This window comes from Mirounga leonina, unplaced genomic scaffold (assembly GCF_011800145.1).
Source record: "Mirounga leonina isolate KUSES-001 unplaced genomic scaffold, KU_Mleo_1.0 Mir_168, whole genome shotgun sequence".
Classification (NCBI taxonomy): domain Eukaryota; kingdom Metazoa; phylum Chordata; class Mammalia; order Carnivora; family Phocidae; genus Mirounga; species Mirounga leonina.
The window spans coordinates 56,049,795-56,069,499 of NW_023270426.1; the positions used below are offsets into that span (position 1 = coordinate 56,049,795).

Below are 19,705 nucleotides of genomic sequence, written 5' to 3' on the forward strand. Positions count from 1 at the left end.
TCTGCATTAACTTTCAAAACATCTTTGTTACATATTCAGGTGAAAGAAATATATCCTGAATAAATTGGTATTTTTGATTTCTCTTGTATTTTACTCAGATCTACAGGAAGAATATTTTTTTTTGCCAGAATATTCTTGAATACTATAAATCCATATTTAGTTATTAGTTAGGTTACTTTGTACATTCCTATCACATTTTAACACATTTGTATTATGCATCAAATCTATATTCTGGATTTTATTGTAAATAATATACTTAGCAACAATAATTAATACACTTTTTAAACCCCATTCTTCTAAAAGTCTAGTAATTCTCCTCTCTCTGCTCCTAACTTTTACAAAATCAGTTTAAAATGTTCTGAAAAGAAAAGCATCTACTTATGTATAGGCATAGGACAAAATGCTCCCAAATGTAGTCAAATGCATAATGCCCTAATCATTAAAACAGCAGCTTCATATAATTTAGATTAATTCTTCCCACAGAGGTGTTGATATGCTGTTTCAAATCTTTCAACCCCTTATTCTAGTTTCCCCAAACTGCCCCAACTCTAGACTGCTTATATTTTTTGTGCTACTGAATCAAAATGGCACTCTCCCTTTTCTTACATATAAATGGAGAAGAAAAAAATGTTTTGAGTCGCAGTATGGTTAAAAGTGTTATTTAGACTTGTTATAAAATTATTAAAGACATTTAAATTCTGTGTGGAATTTGACTAATTGCTGAAAGGAACAAGTTCATTTACAGTCTTCATCCTCGAAACCGGGAAGTGTATAAGGGTCTGCTTATTAATGATTTAATATAGTCACAATAAAATTATCCTTCCTGTAAATACAGTAGTTAATTAGAATCACAAAGAGAGCAGTCCCTTCAAAAGAAAACGCAAGCAAACAAAATGAAAAGAGAAAGAATACCGAATTCTGTATCGAGAAGGTAAGAAGCCCGAATCTGCTTTAAACCACTGCCCGCTCGCCCAGGGCCGATCCCCGCACGTCAGGGGGGGGGGGGGGACCCGCTCCGGACCCGGCCGCCGCTCAGCCGCCCGGCTGCTTCCGGCCTCCGCCCCCTCCCTCGATTCCCGCGGACCCAGCCGCCATCTTGGTCTGCGGGCGAACGTGGTCCGACGCGTCTCAGTGGTGAGTCCTCCCGTCCTTTCTCAAGCCGGGTCCTGTCAGACTGCGGTCCGGCTCTGCCTGTCGCCAGGGCTTGCCCCAACAGGAAGTGCCACGCCGTTGGCCGCAGCCCTCTCGATGGGACACCCCGCAGTCGTTGCGCACGCCGAAAGGGTCAGTCGCAGGTTTGCGCCTGACTCCTCTCCGTGGTGGGATGCCGCCAGAAAAGTCGGTCACCTCATATAGGTCGGGTCGTCGCCCTGACTGAAATCCCGACCATGAGTCAGACTTCCAGTCCTTTTGGCAGAACACCCCTTTGGGAACTGGCAGGCGGTCTTTCCCTCTATGGGACCCGCGCTCTTCCTTCAGACTCCCGCTTGGGCTATGTCCCTAAAAGGTAGAACATTGGGGCGCCTGGGTGGCTCAGTAGGTTAAGCGACTGCCTTCCGCTCAGGTCATGATGTCAGGGTCCTGGCATGTGGGGAGCCTGCTTCTCCCTCTCCCCGTACTTGTGCTCTCTTGCTGTCTTTCTCGATAAATAAGAAAAAAAAAGAAAAATCTTAGAACCGGGATCCTTTTTCTCTGCCTTCTGGCAGGGCTTCACCGCCTCTGCCCCCCCCTCTTCCTTCTGTCTCTGCACCACCTTGGGTTGCAGCCTGCACACACCGCCCACTTCAGATTTCCCCACTGGTGCCCCAGGTGAAAACTGCCAATGGGGAACAAATTGACTTTTAAGTGGACCGAGGTGGAACATAATTTGGTATTTAAACTAATTGAAACTTTTATTCTGGGACGCCTGGCTGCCTTCTGCTCAGGTCATGATCACAGGGTCCTGGGATTGAGTCCCGCATCCTGCTTCTCCCTGTGCCTGCAGCTCCCCCTGCTTGCACTCTGGCTCGCTCTCGCGCGCGCATGCTCTCTCTCTCTCTAGCAAATAAATAAAAAATCTTTTAAAATAAAAGAAACTTTTATTCTACCAAGGATTACTGAAGGTCAGATAAGCTCCTGTTATATCTGTTGCAGTTTGTCAGCAAAAGATGATTTAAGATGATGGTTAATTTTGTCTGTCTCGAAGTTTTCATAGGTAATTAAGATAGTATTTGGTAACCTGAAACTTTAAAGTTTTGCTTGGATGGTAAGTTGGATTGAATTCATTGGACATCTGAGTCTTTTCCAAAAGAGAGAAAATACTAAAGCGTAGATAGCTGAACATAGGTTTACAAAGAAACTAAGGATATTTGGGTCTGTTGGAAAACATGCTTTGTGCTTAATTGATTCATAAATTTGCCATCTAATTAGTTCTGGTGTAATTGTTCACAATTACTTACTACTTCGTCTTCACTGGAGACTAAGATTTTTACAACTTAAAATTCTACTAAATGTAATTAAGACTGATGGAAATAAGGGAAGCAACTCCGTATGTGTAAGAAGGATCTAAGGAATGGGAGTTCATTTTTGTTGAAGATAAAAGAAAGTAATTTTGTCCTAAAATGACACTGGTTGTTTGGAGAGAAATGGCTTCGGGATGAAATCTGAATGCAGACGAAAGTTGTAGAAGGTTTGTGAAGGGAAATCTTTGGAAAGGAATTTTATGTGTGGTCAGGATGGACTCGGATTGAAAGGAATGGATTTTAAAAGTACACTGGTGTGAGATTGAAATTCTGCTTTCTTTCTGTTAAAAAGACAAGTTTTCTTGAATTGTTGGTCTGCTCTTAAGAAAGATAAGAAAATGTAAACAAAGTTGTTTTCTCTCTCTCTCTCTCTCTTTTTTTTTTTTGTTTTCTCTTTTCTTTGCCCAGAAAAACCAGTTTCTATGTTTTGTCTTTATCAGGTCTTTAATGACCCATAATCCTATTCAGGAATGTGCTTTAAAACTTTCTAAGATTTTAACAAACTTTCCTAAGATTTAAATTGTAAATGAAGTCTCTTTGACTAACAAGGCTTGTTTATTTGTTATAAGGTTGTCACTCAATATTCTGATTATTTAACTGTTCTCTTGTCACAGCACAATAATTGAATTTACTTGTCAATTGCATCATAATGAACTCTCAGATCGTTAACAATGCCCATTTCTGAGTTTTTCTCATAATTGTTCTTCTTCTCCTGCAAAATGAGTGTCATCTTCAAGGAGATTCATAAAAAGGACTTTTAGGACAAATACAGGTATTCAGTATCTTTAAGATCATAAGGCTGAAATGGGTAAGATTTCCAGAACTAACTAGAGCTGCATTCAAATTGAACAAGAATTTATAACATGGAACTAAATAAATTGAGGAAAATGACGGTAGTTTTTGTAACTCTTGTATGAAACATTGCTGGTTCTCTAATGTTTACTCTTCCAGATTAAAGAAACTTTCTCTTAAGATATCTGTGACTTACAGAAATATGATAAAGTACTCATTTGTAAACAAATTCAGCATTTAACTTTTCTCTTTACCTGAACCTTCTGAAATTCAAAATGATTTCCTCCAAGGCAATCATAGTCATTTGCATAAAAGTTCAATAAGAATCTGTTTTCCTTATAACAGGACACCATTAAAAACACTGGTTATTTTACCAAGGCTTTGATTAGAATGTCATATTTGAGAAAGACATGCATAGACTCGTATATGACCGGACAGCTTTAAGGAATTGAGATTGACTTTATGAAAAATGCAGCCATAAAGCCCCTTGGAAATGTTGGCCTGATAGCTTGCTTACAGAGTTCCCAGCAGCCTTCCCAGATGAGTAAAGAATGTCATTTCCTGGCAGGTGCAGGAACCTCAAGATACTTCAGAGACCTTGTGAAGAGGAATTCACCCAAATCTACAAGTATTTCAGGCATGTCTGTGGCACGTACTTGGCTTGGCTTCTGGCCTAGAGAAGCTACTAAAAGTTCAATCTAGATCCCTTAGAAAAGTCACTCACTATTCTTGCTGAGCTTATATAAATCATTAGGCCAAGTTTGTTAAAATTGAACTTGTTTTACCAACAAACTGGTCTTAATTTGGCTATCTCTGGAAATAAGGATGATTTTGGAGAGAAAAATTATGTTTCTATAACACATCTTTGCAGATGTTAAATGCTAGCTCTATTGCCTTTGAATGTTGTTTGCCTAAGGTAGCCAACCTGAGGTAAGCTTCAGAGAAGTTGCTACAATACCTCATGTATAGAAGACCATCTTCATGCTTGTTGTTCTATGGGGATATTAACAGGACCCCTTGGGCATATGATTATTTGAACAGCTGGAAAATGGGATTGATTACCCAATTGTATAACTCAGCACCTCAACCATTCTGTGTGGCTGGAATGACAAAATAGTTGCCTAAAAGTCAGGGTGTAGCCCACTCCATGGAGTTAGTTATGGACTTGTGAAGAAAATGGATGGCTCCATTTTCCCTGTGATGGATTGGTGATACACTTGGAAATGCCCTTATCTCTTGAGACAAGTCTTCTATCACTTGCCAGTGATTCCTCATAATTAGGATATAGTTAAGGCTAGACATCAAAGAGGACTTCTTCTTTTTGGGGGGCCCTAGCTTTATTATTCTTTTTATTTAAATTCAATTAATTAACATAGAGTGTATTATTAGTTTCAGAGGTAGAGTTCAGTGATTCATCAGTCTTATATAATACCCAGTGTTCATTACATCCCATGCCCTTTTAATGTCCATCACCCAGTTACCCCATTCCCCCATCCTCCTCACCTCCAGCAACCCTCAGTTTGTTTCCTGTGATTAAGAGTTTCTTATGGTTTGTCTCCCTCTCTGATTTCATCTTGTTTTATTTTTTCCTCTCTTCCCCTATAATCCTCTGTTTTCTTTCTTAAATTCCACATATGAGTGAGATCGTATGACAATTGACTTATTTTGCTTAGTATATTACCCTCTAGTTCCATTGCAAATGGCAAGATTTCATTTTTTGGTGGCTGAGTAGTATTCCATTATGTATATATGTGCCACATCTTCTTTATCCATTCATCTGTTAATGGACATCTCAGCTCTTTCCATAGTTTGGCTATTGTGGACATTGCTGCTATAAATACTGTGGTGCAGGTGCCCCTTCAGATCACTACATTTGTATCTTTGGGGTAAATACCTAGTAGTGCAGTTGCTGGGTCATAGGGTAGCTCTATTTTTAACTTCTTGAGGAACCTCCATACTGTTTTCCAGAATGGCTGCACCAGCTTGCGTTCCCACCAAGAGTGTAAGAGGGTTCCCCTTTCTCCACATCCTGGCCAACAACAAAGAGTCTTTCTTGATCGTTATATCCCTTAGTCATATTTGTCCCAGGAACTACTTCTGTTGATATAAAATTACAAATGCTAAGCATACAGCAGCCACCTTTAACTAAACTTGACATGTAGTCACCCACAAATTCAAAAGATGGTCCTCCAAAACCAAACGGCCCTTTTTATCCTGACTGCAGCTCAAGGAATAACCTATGCCTTATTAAAACAGAGTTTTATGTATATATTCCAGATTACCACAAAAATGTGACATGGTTACTGGAAGACATGAATACTCAAATTGGCACTTTAACCAATCCCTCTGTTTCCTTTAACGATTGGTTAAACTCCTGGACTGGAGGAAGATTTTTGTTAACTATCAAAGGATAACCCTAGGGCAAACTGTCTCTGCCATTAATGACCACCAAAACTAGTACATGTACCCTAAACTTATATCTGGGGATCAGGTGTACCTTAAGACTTTTTGCAGGACTAAAAGATCCTCAAACATATCTGGACCAGGCCCTATCAGATTCCCTTTACCACTCCAACAGTGGTAAAACTTCACAGCTTCTCCCTGTGGATCCGTCTTTCCAAAATCAAGACCACTCTGGCCCCAGAGAGGGAACCCTCCTCAGAATACAGCTGCAAGCTGGTTGGAGATCTATACCTGTTATTCAAAGGAGACTCAGATGATACACACCCAGAAGCCTAAAGGACGATGAATCCGGTCCACTGCCAATACTGACTCTCGCATATACTCCTTCTATGATACTGTCTTAGAAAAACTCCCTGAATACTTTCCTCCCGAAACTCTGATGATTTCTCCTTCCTAATTCTGAGACTTCAGTTTCAACCTTTTCCTTCAGGGTGACCTCTGAATTTACTAGTCAGATATCATAATTTACCTGGAGCTTTCCCCCTGTTGTGGTGCTCTCATAATACAATCATCACCCCTTTTCAGGCCAAGCTTTGTCTTTTTAATCTTAACCTTTTAGTTTCTTCCTTCTGGGACCACACAACACAAGGATGGTTTTCCTGTGAAGAAACCTGTTCATGTCTATCCTGTCTTCTTCCCTTCTTAGGACCCCTAGCCTCAATACTCATACTCCTAATTATTGGTCCCCCTCTCTTTCGTCTCTTTGTTAAATTTGTCTCTTCTAGAATCCAGCAATTCCGTATACAAATGATGGTTCAACAGAGATTCTGGCCAATACCATCTGAGGATCCTCTCCCCAAATCCCATGGACCTTACCACCAAGCAATTTCCCTCAAATCACCTATTTGCATGTTAATATAATACCGTGCTGTGGCCTATAACTGCACAGAACCCCTGATCAACTGACAAGTTTAGATAGGGACATCTCTGTGGGAAGAAGCTACTGAAGAGGAGACCTCCATCCAAATGCCAAAGATTTGTTATTGTTGATCTGTCAGGGGAGAAATGTAGAGGTGGCTTTTAGGCATACAGGCTTGAGCAATGGAATACAGACAGACCCATCAAGTGACCCACCACAAAATATCCATAGGTCCTAACTGACCAATAGGCTACTTAAAACTAGGCACAGTTTCCAAAAAGGAGAGAATTCCATAGTCACCATATCTCCTCATCTTTCCCCTTTAAAAACAGCCCCTACCCACTACCTCATTGCAGGTAGCCTCTCTGCTGTCATGCCTACACAAGGGAGTATTCAATAAACTTCTCTTTTGTTCTGCCTCAAGTGAATTTTTTTCACCTCCCATGCCACTAGCTTACACCCAATCATTGTCCCACATTTGGGGCCCTCATCCAATCGAGAGACACCCCACTTGGGCACCACAGATTTTAGGTTATAAACTAGTTAAAGTCAGTTTTTTCATTTTCTTTATACATTCTTCAAATCATTTTATACTGGTCTATGCTCAAGGAGCACATGATAAATGTTTACTCAATATATAGATCGGTGATCTTACATATCTAACTACAGATAGTTATTTCTGTTGATCCATCACTCAGTCCATAGAAGATTTCTTATCTACCTGTCAGGACACCAGCCCCTGTCATGTCAAGGGCAGCATCTCAGTACTAAAACCTGCATAAATACAGCGAGACATATTGTGCACAGAAATTGTGCACTGCTAAGATGAAGACATTATAATGAGAACAAGGTAATGAGCAGAATAACAATTTGCCAACAGAAGACAAATTTTCTTCCCTTGGAAGCAATGCCTACAGAGAATACCAACAAGAAAACATAATACCTCAAAATACTTGTCTGGGATATATTTTCTTATCAAGTGGTGCATTTCTTATCATGATGAAAAGGAAAGTGGATCCATGGGTAACGTTGATAAGTTAACACAGATAATGTGTTGCAGTAAACATTAATTTATCATTCCACTGCTAAGAAACAGAAGGAAATAAAATAATAAAGGAAGAAGGAAAGTGTAGAGAAGCAGAACTGTATATCTTGTATATGAAAATGGTAAAATAAAATGGAAGATAATTGGCAATTAAAAAGTAAAATATTTAAAGTCAAATTCTCTAATTTTGAAACAAAAGGAAGGTAGATTAAGATTCTATTTCCTCCTGAAATTAAAGTGACTATCGTGTAAGCAAAACTTAATAGCCCTCCAAAAAAGAATAAATGAGGCAATTGTGTACAACTTAGTAGCATATTAAAAACCTCAGTCATGAGTGGAAATTCTCGTTATCCAAAAAGTTTTTCCCAAATAAACGTATTAGCTTTCTGTTAGCTGATCACTATAGACATCTTCAGTTATCTAGATTTATTTTATTTATTTTTTAAGATTTTATTTATTTATTTGACAGAGAGAGACACAGCGAGAGAGGGAACACAAGCAGAGGGAGAGGGAGAAGCAGGCCTCCTGCCGAGCAGGGAGCCCGACGCGGGGCTCCATCCCAGGACCCTGGGATCATGACCCAAGCTGAAGGCAGGTGCTCAACGACTGAGCCACCCAGGCGCCTGGTTATCTAGTTTTAAAAGGGAAGTAATCTATCATCCTTTTGAAATTGAAAAAGTTTTAAAATACTATAAATTAAAGGTATTTAAAATACTATAAATAGGGCACCTGGGTGGCTCAGTTGGTTAAGCAACTGCCTTCGGCTCAGGTCATGATCCTGGAGTCCTGGGATCGAGTCCCACATCAGGCTCCCGGCTTAGCGGGGAGCCTGCTTCTCCCTCTGGCCCTCTCCCCTCTCATGCTGTTTCTCTCTCTCTCTCTCTCAAAAAAAAAAACCAAACAAACAAACAAAATACTATAAATAGTCCTGTAAAGTTATGGGCTACTTTATGAAAATCCAAACAAAGGGACAAAAATTAGATTTACAATAATTCTAAATTAGAGTGATGTATTGTCAAATATCAGAAGAGCGATATGAATGCTTAACTGACATTATCATAAATAAGGTTTAACTGACACTATCATAGATTAACCTTTATAGCCATGCTATTATTGGAAAGAATACATATCTCACCATCATTTTACTAATTTTAGCAATTTAATCAACATAAATAATTTCCACTAATATACCAATTAATCTGTATTTTGTAATTTGTCAGTATTGTTAAAATTGTCACATATTTATCACATATTGTCTTCATCATGGGCTTAAGTAGTTTAAATTTCCATTCAAATGTTGCATTCAAGTTCTTGGAGTAAGATATATTAGAATTCTTCAAGAGATTTCACCATATGCAAAAAAGGAGAACTAAATATGACTTTGTTGCTTATACCAAATCAGCACAGTAAAATGTGCTCCAGCCACCCCCAACCCCCATTCCTGGCAACTATTAGTCTACTTTCCATCTCTATGAATTTGCTTATTCTAGATATTTCATATAAATGGCATAATATAATGTTATCATCAAAATTTAATCACAAACTTTAGAAATGTAGAGAATCTACAGACTTTTGAGAATAAGAAAGAGGAAGGGCAAAGAAGGATAAAGAAGAAGGGAAAGACCACATGGCTTTGGGTGGTATTATATAATGTCAGTCAAAGCAAGTTCTACAGACAGATGACTTGAGTTCATTTATATATTCATTCTTTCAGTCAAAAATGTTTATGTGTTGGGCGCCTGGGTGGCTCAGTCAGTTCAGCTCAGGTCATGATCCTGGGGTCCTGGGATCGAGCCCAGCAACAGGCTGTCTGCTCAGCAGGGAGCCTATTTCTCCCTCTCCCTCTGCCTCTCCCCATTGCTCATGCTTGCTCTCTCTCAAATAAACAAATAAAATCTTTAAAAAAAATGTTCATGTGTTAGGCACCTTTAGGTCTTGTCATTTATCACTTTCGGTTGTTGTTTTTAGGGTTTTTTTTAAAAACATGTTCAAGTTATTTAAATTCTCTAAGTTTCAATGTCTTCTACTGTAAAATGGAATTCATATGTAAACAGAATTCATATAACACATACAATGCATTATCACAAGTCCAGATACACAGTAAACTCACAAGTAAACTGGTTTTAGTTATTAACCAGCAAGTCAAGAAAAAATACTCTTATTGCAATATTATGATTCCTCCATTCCTGGGACTTTTACTTTTTAATATGGTGAGCATTTGACATCATCTTGTCATATTTAAAATAACCCTTTCTAAAGGGTTTTGAATACATTTTTTGGTTAATATTTTGTTTTGTTATTAATAGTACTTGCTTATAATTCAGTTCTTGCCTTTCCACATTGTGTGTAAAGTATACTTTTTAAAAAATGAAAGCCTTAGTAACACCAAAAATCACTTTTCCAATTAAAAGGCTTCACCCAAAAAGAATTCAGAAAAATAAACATATTAATAAGGTTGAAGAGTATGTGGAAGACCCTAGAATCAGTCATTTGACACATTGTGTTTCATGTGAGGCTTTCTTTTAAAGTCATGTAATAAAATTCTTAAGAAAATCCTTGGGTAATTAATGACAAGATAAATAAAGATGATCTGAGATTATTTTTAATTCCTCCTCATAGTTTTGACTGTGCTTCTCTTCTGAAATACACTAAAAAACAAAAACAAACAAACAAAAAACCTAAAAGTGAGATACAAAAGGGGAGGCCTGGCTCCAGAGGTGGCACAGTCTATCATATCAACCATGAAAGGAAAATTTTCATAAAGGAAATGGTCCCACACAAATAAAATATTAGCTGGATATGGATGGCATGTACAGCACCAACTTAGTTTCAAGGATTTTGCTTTATGGACACCAAATGCTGATCACAACGTGAGGATGGTGCCAACTCTCTGTCGCATAGTCTTTGCCTTTGGCGTGTGTATGTAATATAAGTACTGTAAAGATTCAATTCTCCCACTGTTTTCCTCCATCTGAAAAACTGCAGCTTTGGCTTTTGGTTGTCCTACTATTTACTCCTCCTCTTTTTTATTTTTCATTTACTTCTGAATATAAAGTACTACAACTTGAAATTAATGAATGCAGATGAAAGAGGTTATTTAGCAATAACATGAATAATCCAGAACATGCTAATATCAAATTTTATGTTATCAAAAATTGTTTTTGCTTCATCACTTTTTAAAAATTGAGATATATAATTACTGTATCATAAAATTCATCCTTTTATACTATTAAGTGGTTTTTAGTATATTTGTAGGATTGTGCAACCATCACCACTATCATTTCAGAACATTTTCATCACCCCAAAGAAATCCTGTACCCATTAGCAGTCTCTTCTATTTTCCTTCTTCCTTCAACCTTTGGCCCCCTGATTTTCTGCCCCTATGAATTTGCTTTTTCTGAACACTTTATATAAGCAGAATCATACAGTAAGTTATCATGAAAATGTAATCACAAAAAATAAAAACCTAGAGAACCTGCAGACCCTTGAGAATATGGCAATAGAGCTAAATTAAAGAAATATATGTGGAGAGAAAATGATACTGGTAGGCAGAGAAATGTGATGGAGAAAGATTAGAATAGATTATTGGCAATGAAACACTTACTAAGATTCCTTTTAAGAATATTCAGTTTTGGGCACCTGGGTGGCTCAGTTGGTTAAGCAACTGCCTTCAGCTCAGGTCATGGTCCCGGAGTCCGGGATCGAGTCCCACATCAGGCTCCCGGCTCAGCAGGGGGCCTGCTTCTCCCTCTGACCCTCTCCCCTCTCATGCTGTTTCTCTCTCTCTCTCTCTCTCAAATAAATAAATAAAAAAAATCTTAAAAAAAAAAGAATATTCAGTTTCCACCTTTCACTGAATCAGAATCTCTAAAGAGAAAGCCTTAGTATCTGTATTTAAAAAAAAAAACAAAAAACTTTCCTGGAAGTTATGATACCTAACCAAATTTTGGAACCCTTGCTTTAGGCCATATTCTGATTCATTTCTAATGCAGGTTATTTCTATCCATTGATTAACTCAGTGACACATTTGCAAGTATCTAAGTCATTCAATTTTGCTATTTTGAAGAAAAGAAAAATATATAAATAAAAAATTCAAATAACAGTCACACCTTCTGCTAATGTTTTCATAACTTTTTGGCCTATTTATGCAAAGATTAATTGCTTAATTGTGTTTCTTAAACACCTACAGATGTGCCTAATTAAAAATTTTTGAAATGAAAACTAAATGCAGATTTATTTAGCTTTCTTTGTTCTTACCTTCATTTGTTTGCATAAACAATGCTATATTTATGCAAATCAATGCAAACAGAGGAATTATGCTCCTGCAAATTATTTTATTTATACTTCTAAATAGAATCATAGTTACCAGCGGAAAATTGTTACTTGGTAGTCCAAATGTCATGAACACTTAAATATAATTTATTACTTTATGTAAAAAATAATGAATATTAAAATTAAAGATATGACAAAAGATCAATACAGTTTCATTCCCATTGTTTGAGTACAGTATACCAATAAGTATACTTCATTCTACATTTCCTTCACAAATATTTTGTCATCTATATATGCTCAGATTTATCTCAGTAATTAAATGCTTCCATTTAAATTTTATTATGTATTTTCTTTCTTAACCTATCAGTTCATACTCACCATCTCTGCTATAAGTTTTGTCAAATTGAGATGCCAGAAGGTTATAAGTGATGCATAATACGTATTGTTAAAACAGAAACATTGGCCTAAAACTACTCCAGTGACTTTGCCCCACAAAGACAGATTAAAATATGTGCTGCACATATGATTTTTACATGGAGAAGGCAAGAGAAAAAGCAAGAAGGGCAGGAGTTGTATCTAGATGAGGAATGAAGATGGAGAAGGAAGATTAAGATTTTTAAAGCACCTTATCTTTGAGATTGAATGTTCATCAACAGTACAATTTCAGATAAAGTCATGTCTCAGAGCTGACCTTAACTATCCAAAGTATAGAACTTCTGTAAGTTTCACATTCACTCCAGCACATTTTTGGGGAAAAAATACATTGCCTCAAGCCACTTCTTTGCAAAATTTCCTACTTTAACAAGAGATGGTGTAGTGTACATTGCTCCATTTGCAACACATATTAAGTGCCCTGATTTTCCTTAATTGATTTCCATTTTCTTCTACAAAATTCTGAATTCTTACTCCTTACTTCATGTTAATTCCTGGGCAATCTTTGCAAGTTGGATTGGTAGGCAGAATGTTATGTTACTATTTGTAACTAAAAAAAGATTCGGTCAATGATACTGCAGTTCATTGGGGAAATCCTAAGTTTACATCCAAATTTAAGAATAGGCATCCTTCTTTACTGGCTTACTTTTACTTTCAGATTTACTTTACTTTAAAAAAAAATTTTTTTTTTTTCTGATTAATCTTCCATTAGCTCTGCTTCTAATGCTTCAGTTACAGATTTCTTTGTCCCAAGGCTCTGATAAGTAGATAACACTTCGCAAAACATGTAAGACGTTATTAAAGAATCCTGTGGGTTAATTCTTTCATAAAGTAAGGAATACTTCCATTGAAATTAATCCCCAGTCTTCTAGTTAATCACTTTAATGACTTCAGATTTTCAAAGGCAGAGTATATTTCAATCACTTTTACTCTTAGACCTTTTTTTTTTTTTTAACCTTTTCTTAGCCTATTTCTTGCTGTCTTGCCTCACTCTACCTTCTCTTGGTTTTCCTGATAGTTTGTATTTTTTAAATACTGTTAAATAGCTGATTAGCTCCTTTTATTACCTCTAACCTCAATATATCCAAAATACAATTTCTCTTTTTCGAGGTTACCATTCACACATGTACCTGTAGAATACATGAAATACTGCTGTCCTTTTATGGTCAGACAAATACTGTCTTAAAATAAAACCTTCATTATGGTGTCAGATTGTGTCAACACAGTATACTACGTTGCTGCACGCAAATTTATGTTCTGGAGCTCAAAGTCTTGGGTCCCTTAATATTGTTCTTTTTGTGTATAAATCTAAATTATTATATCATTTAAAACATGTTGGTTTATCCTAAATGACACTAAATCATGCAATACAGCAATAATGTTTGATTTGAAAACATGAACATATCTATTCAGATGATACACATGACCCAGATCTGGGTTTAATCAGGTCATTGCAAAGGCAGATTTAATGTTCCAGCCATAACCACGGCTCTTGTGCTGGCTTCCATTTTTCCCCCTACTTTTTCTATCACATGGAAGGTTCCAGTTATCTGTCTTCTCACCTAAGGAATTTAATGGCTGATTGCTTAAGTACCTTGTTCTGGTTCTGACAAGGTAAAAGAATTAGTGCTCTACTTAGTGATCTTCTCACCACTGCTTCTTAGCTGTTGCCTGCTTACTTTTTGTTCTTATACTACAGATAGAAAGTGATTTAAGTTTTATTTTGCTCCTTTGGAGTCATGATGAATAATCATAAGGATGAGCCAATATGTTTTAAAAATCCAAAGGATAATAACTCTGTTGTATTCATTTTCTCAAAACAGATGCCCCCTAGAAAGCATATTTCAGTTTTGAAACTTTGAAAATATTACCCAGCATGAGATTGGATGGATATATAATTTATAAGTCACAAGCAGTTTAAAAATCACAGTAAACTCAAACTTACAAATTCAGAATAAACTGTTAATATTTATAAGATGCCATAGTGCCTCTTACTTAGATTAATATACACTGAAGCTGGATTTCTTTCTGCAACTGAAACATAATTTATTTTATGAAGGACTGAGAACAAAAAATAATAATTCCACAGTAACAAGGGGGAACAGTATGATTACTTTGGATATGTCATAAATACATACATATATGTTAGTATTGAGCACAGTAAAATATATTAACGTTTATTTGCATAAAAATGAAGCTTCAGCTGTTTTTTTTTTTATAAATTAGTAACTGATCAAGGAAATGCTATAGAGTATTGCTTTGACTAAGTTACTACAATTATTTTTTAACATTTGGAGAGGACGGGGTGATCCAGTCTTGATAGGATAGTCCTATTTTTCAAGATACTTCACAGTTCACATCGGTAAAAATGTTTCCATCAGTAAGCACTATTCCTCTTCTCTTTCAAGTATTTATTTGGATTCTCTTCCTTTTTGAAAGTCTTCTTAGAGATAAGTTAGTTGAGTGAAGACATCAAAAGTCAAAAGAACTATAAATTAAGGCATCCTATGTAGTACAAAGAATACGGACATCAAAGAATGGCTCTAGATCCAATCCTCAGTTCTGTCACTCATTCAGACAAGTTTACTTAGCTATAAAATGGAAGCTATAAATAAAACCTAAGTTGAGGGTTTACTGTGAGAAACAGAGTGACCATACAACTAAGTTTGTACAGAAGAGTGCCATTTTACATCTTTTGTCTCCACATAACATTAATAGCACCCCTTTTCTACTCCAAAATGTCCAGTGAAGATAATAAATTGTATGCTCAATCTACTTTACAAGACCTAGTAGGCAGTAAGTAACATCTTGCAACAAGATCAGGAAGTGTTTAGATACCATAATGAATCAAACCAAATGAAATGTTCCATTAGCTGTATAGTAACGTAGAGGAACTTTACAGAAAAAGACCATTTGCAGTGTAACCTAGGGATGGCTTACTAATGAATCATTATTAGAAATAAGAAAAATAACCTCAAAACTAAGAAAGTGAAAGGAGAAACAAGCTGAAAAATATATTGCAATGCTGTATATGCCTCATGCATGAAGTTCTTGAGTTTAAAGCTTAAAAACCAAATTAAGTTAATAATTAGAAATTATCTAATAATCAAAGAGCTTCAAATGATAGCTTGAATAACAAAATAACAGAATGAGTATATTAATATCACCAGATAAAGAAGGTAGGAGAGGTGAGAAAATAGAAGGGATCAAGGTAGAAAAACAGATGCCGAATCATAGAAAACCTTTATAGCAATACTGAGTTTAGATTTTAATGATTCTTAAGACCAAGCGTGTCCAGAGGAAGGTAATATAATAACATTAATCATCATCATCATTATTAACAGTTATTGCATGCTTATAGTATGCTAGCTTCTATAATTTCTTCACAAGTATTAAGTCATTTACTCCTCATAACACCCCATGGGTTAGGTACTACTGCTACCACATTGATTTACAGAGAAGGAAATATAAACAGATTAAGGAGCTTGCCCCAAATCACACATTAGTAAGTGGCAGATCAAAAGTTCAAACCCTGGTGGCTAGCTCCATAGGCCCCATTTTTTTTTTTTTTGAGATTTTATTTCTTTATTAGAGAGAGAGTGAGAGAGCACAAGTGGTGGGGGAGGGAAGAGGCAGAGGGAGAAGCAGGCCCCCTGTTGAGCACGGAGCCCGATATGGAACTCGATCCCAGGACACTGGGATCATGACCTGAGTCAAAGGCAGAGCCACCCAGGTATCCCAGATAGGCCCCATCTTACTAGTAATACAATGCTTCCTCTGTAGTTTGGCAGATATAGGAAACTGTAAAATCTTTTTTTTATAAATATCTGTCTGCTTCAGAGCGCAGTGTATATTGCATTGTGTGGAGAATGGATTGGAAATGAGCAAGCATAGCAATTAAGATTTTGTAGTAATTCAGGTAAGAAATAATAATGTCCTAAATAAAGTAGTATGATGAAGAACGAGATAAGTTGATGAATTAAAACATAAGGCATTAGAAGGCAGTAAGATAGGTAGGATTGGATGGTTGAATTAATGTGGCCAGTGAGAGAGAATGCAAAATCAAGGTTGCCTCCTAGATTTTTTTTCTGGGGGTTTGGGATAAATGGTGATGCCAGTGGATATGAAACATGTAAGAGAGAGAGAGATGGTAAGCTCAGTTTTTAACGTATTGAGTTAGAGTTGCTTATTGGTCATACAGGTGTAGTTGTCATAAGACCGTTGGATGTATGGTTCTGTAGCATGGAAATAGCGAAGCTGAAGTTACAGACTTGAGGATCATATCCAGATAGTTGGTAATTACACCATATGATTACATAGGATTATCCAGTATAAGAAACTCATATATGAAAGCTATAGTTGAAATTGTTTGTAGAAATATAAATATTAAAAACCTTAAAAAATAAATAGGATTATCCAAAAAGAGGTTTTACTAAGACCAGTGGAAACTAGTAAATTTTCCAAAAGTAACTTATCCAGTAGTTTGAACCCCCAACTCTTTTTTTTTTTTTTTTAAGATTTTATTTATTTGACAGAGAGAGACACAGCAAGAGAGGGAACACAAGCAGGGGGAGTGGGAGAGGCAGAAGCAGGCTTCCCACTGAGCAGGGAGCCCGATGTTTGGGGTTCAATCCCAGGACCCTGGGATCATGACCCGAGCTGAAGGCAGACGCTTAACGACTAAGCCACCCAGGTGCCCCTGAACCCCCAACTCTTGCGGGATCATTCAGTGCAACGTTCAAGAAAGAATTCTTGAACGGTGCAACTTAGTAAGTTTATTTAAATAATACAGGGACAGGACCTGTGGGCAGAAAGAGCTGTACTTTTTGCTGTATGAAGCTGATGGTTTTATGTTAGTGCTCAAGGGGGAGGAGATGTGCAGAGAGTAGTAGATCATAAATGTCTTCGAATTTCTACTCGTAAAACTACTTTCACAAGATTTCTCTGGTGCTTATCATTCAGTTCAATATTAACTATCAGTGAGATTTATAGGCGGTCATGAGACCCTTTAAGAATGCGGCAACCAGCACATATTTGATCCTTATCAAAACTATGCAGGCTATATAGGTCAGCCTTCTGGACTAAAGGTGAACATTTTCTGTTTCTATCCCTCATCATCGCCATGCCAAACATGTTCTCGTTCTCATTAAGAGCCATGAACAATGATTAAATTAAAAGAATATTTTAAATTTTATTCTCTATTTTTCAAGTAAAGATGGTAATAAATAGTAAAATGGCTCAGAAAAAAAGAAGATAAAGGAAAGGCAATAGAATTCAGAAGCTTAGATAATCCACAAACTATAGAAAACAAAACCCTAAGCATTATTTATGAAGTTAACACTTGAAAGAGGCATTTGATTATCATTCAGGCATCCATCTCCTACCCTCACCCTGACAAGCAGCCCTGGGTGGTGTCATTAGCATCCGACTTCTTCAAAGAGGAAAAGTTAAATGGTGTATAGCAAAGTACACTCATTTCCTTTTTTCCCTAGTTACAGATAATAGATAATCTGCCACGGCAAAAAATTTGCAAATAAAAAAGGGCCACAAATATGAACAGGAACCCAAAATACCAATGCGCTGGTTTATTCCACTTGACTCAATAACAAAGCTATTTTTTACATACATTGTGAACTTTTAAGTATTTTGCTAGGATGAAGATAAATCACCCTCTATTTCATGTCATAAGAGTGCTCTGCTGCAATCAAAAGTAGAGATAGTGGAACCTGCTTAACTAAATTATTTTTCATCCCCTTTTTTCTCTGAGAAGATAGTATTTCCTATATTTCATCTAGGATACAGTTTGGTTAGCTATAACAAGAAAAAGTTTTGAAGATAGGTTGATAAAATTCTAAAGTTAGAGTACATTTTAAAATCTCTAATTTTAAAAATTATACTTCAGCCAAATTTTTGGTTTATTCATTATAATTGAAATCTTTTGAATACATCTTATTTGCTGTGGAAATATTTTAAGTAACACTTAATACATATGCCAAAAGCTTATTATTTTAAGATCCCTTTCTCTAAAATTTAAGAGTATTTATCGCTAACATTAAGCCATTGAAACTAAAATTTTAAAATGTGAATTATCTCTAAATTAAGAGTTCTTATTCATCAATTTCTCTGTATTCCTAAAAAGTACTTCTTATCTACCTGGTAAGTTAAACACAAGACATAAGAATAGTAGTTTACTCAAGTTTTTTTTTTTTAAAGGTTTTTATACCCATCAGTTGGGTTGTCTTAGCTAATGTCATTTACTTGTGATTCTAAAATGAAACAAATTACTGAATAACTGAGTTTTGAAAGGAAAATTTTGTTTTCCATTTCTGGTTCTTACTTTTTCTGTCATTATCATAGACTCATAGAGGAGATATCAAGAGAGATATTAAATAATATAAAAATCTATACAGATTCATATTGATAGTGCTAATAAGGACAAAATATATAGCGTCTGCCATAAAGAAACAGCTGCCTGTTTCATTCATCTAAGACCACCTTGTTTGGCCAGGATTATTGACAAGTAACCCAAATATTGTCTGCTTTTAAATTATTGCATTTCTGAGTAGCCCCATGGAGCTCCACGTGAATCAGCAAAGCTAGTAGAAGAGGCTGAGTACCAGCATGATAACATGTCAGAATGTTCTCACTTCCCTAGAGGTTCTCCACTATTCTAGCATTTCTCTCCCCACCCTCAGAATGGAACATATTTAAGGATAAAAGGCGATCTATCCTCCAAGTGCAGATTCTCCTGGGAAATGTTTGCCAAATTTGTAAAATTAGCCACATTTCCTGAGACTCAGACTGTCCCAGGTAGTCTTATACATGATTGGTGTCAAGCAACCAAAATCTCCCTAGTTGCACAAAAATTCAGCAAATGCTTAATAATTTTGACCTGATTGACATCCATTCATTATTTGTTTCTCCATATTAATACCTGTATTGCATTTTTTCACATTTTTATTTAAATTCTAGTTAGGTAGCATATAGTGTAATAATGGTTTTGGGAGTAGAACTTAGTGATTCATCACTTACATATAACACCCATTGCTCATCATAACAAGCGATGTTGCCCTCCTTAATACCTACCACCCATTTATCCCAAACCCATCCATGCTACCTTTTAAAATGAATGTAATTTCAAAATGAACATGTCATTTTTTATGCTTGAAATAGAGCAAAACTCCGTCACTTACAAGATGAAATACAAAATCTTTAGTCCTTTATGATTTGGCCCAAACATTTCTTCCCCAACCTGTTTTGTAGCACTTTCTCATAAGAATCCATCAGTGCATCTCTGTGAACTCCTTGCACATTTGCCATATAGTTTCACAGATGCAACCT

The 19,705-nt window shown here is 36.4% G+C and overlaps 1 long non-coding RNA gene across 1 annotated transcript in view; it reads left to right on the plus strand.

Moving 5' to 3' along the window:
• The first annotated feature begins 999 nt into the window (after positions 1–999).
• Positions 1,000–19,705, plus strand: part of LOC118016968 — a 66,450-nt gene continuing 47,744 nt past the window's right edge. The window contains exon 1 of the long non-coding RNA XR_004680986.1: positions 1,000–1,134. This is a non-coding gene — a long non-coding RNA (uncharacterized LOC118016968). The remainder of the gene's footprint in view (positions 1,135–19,705) is intronic.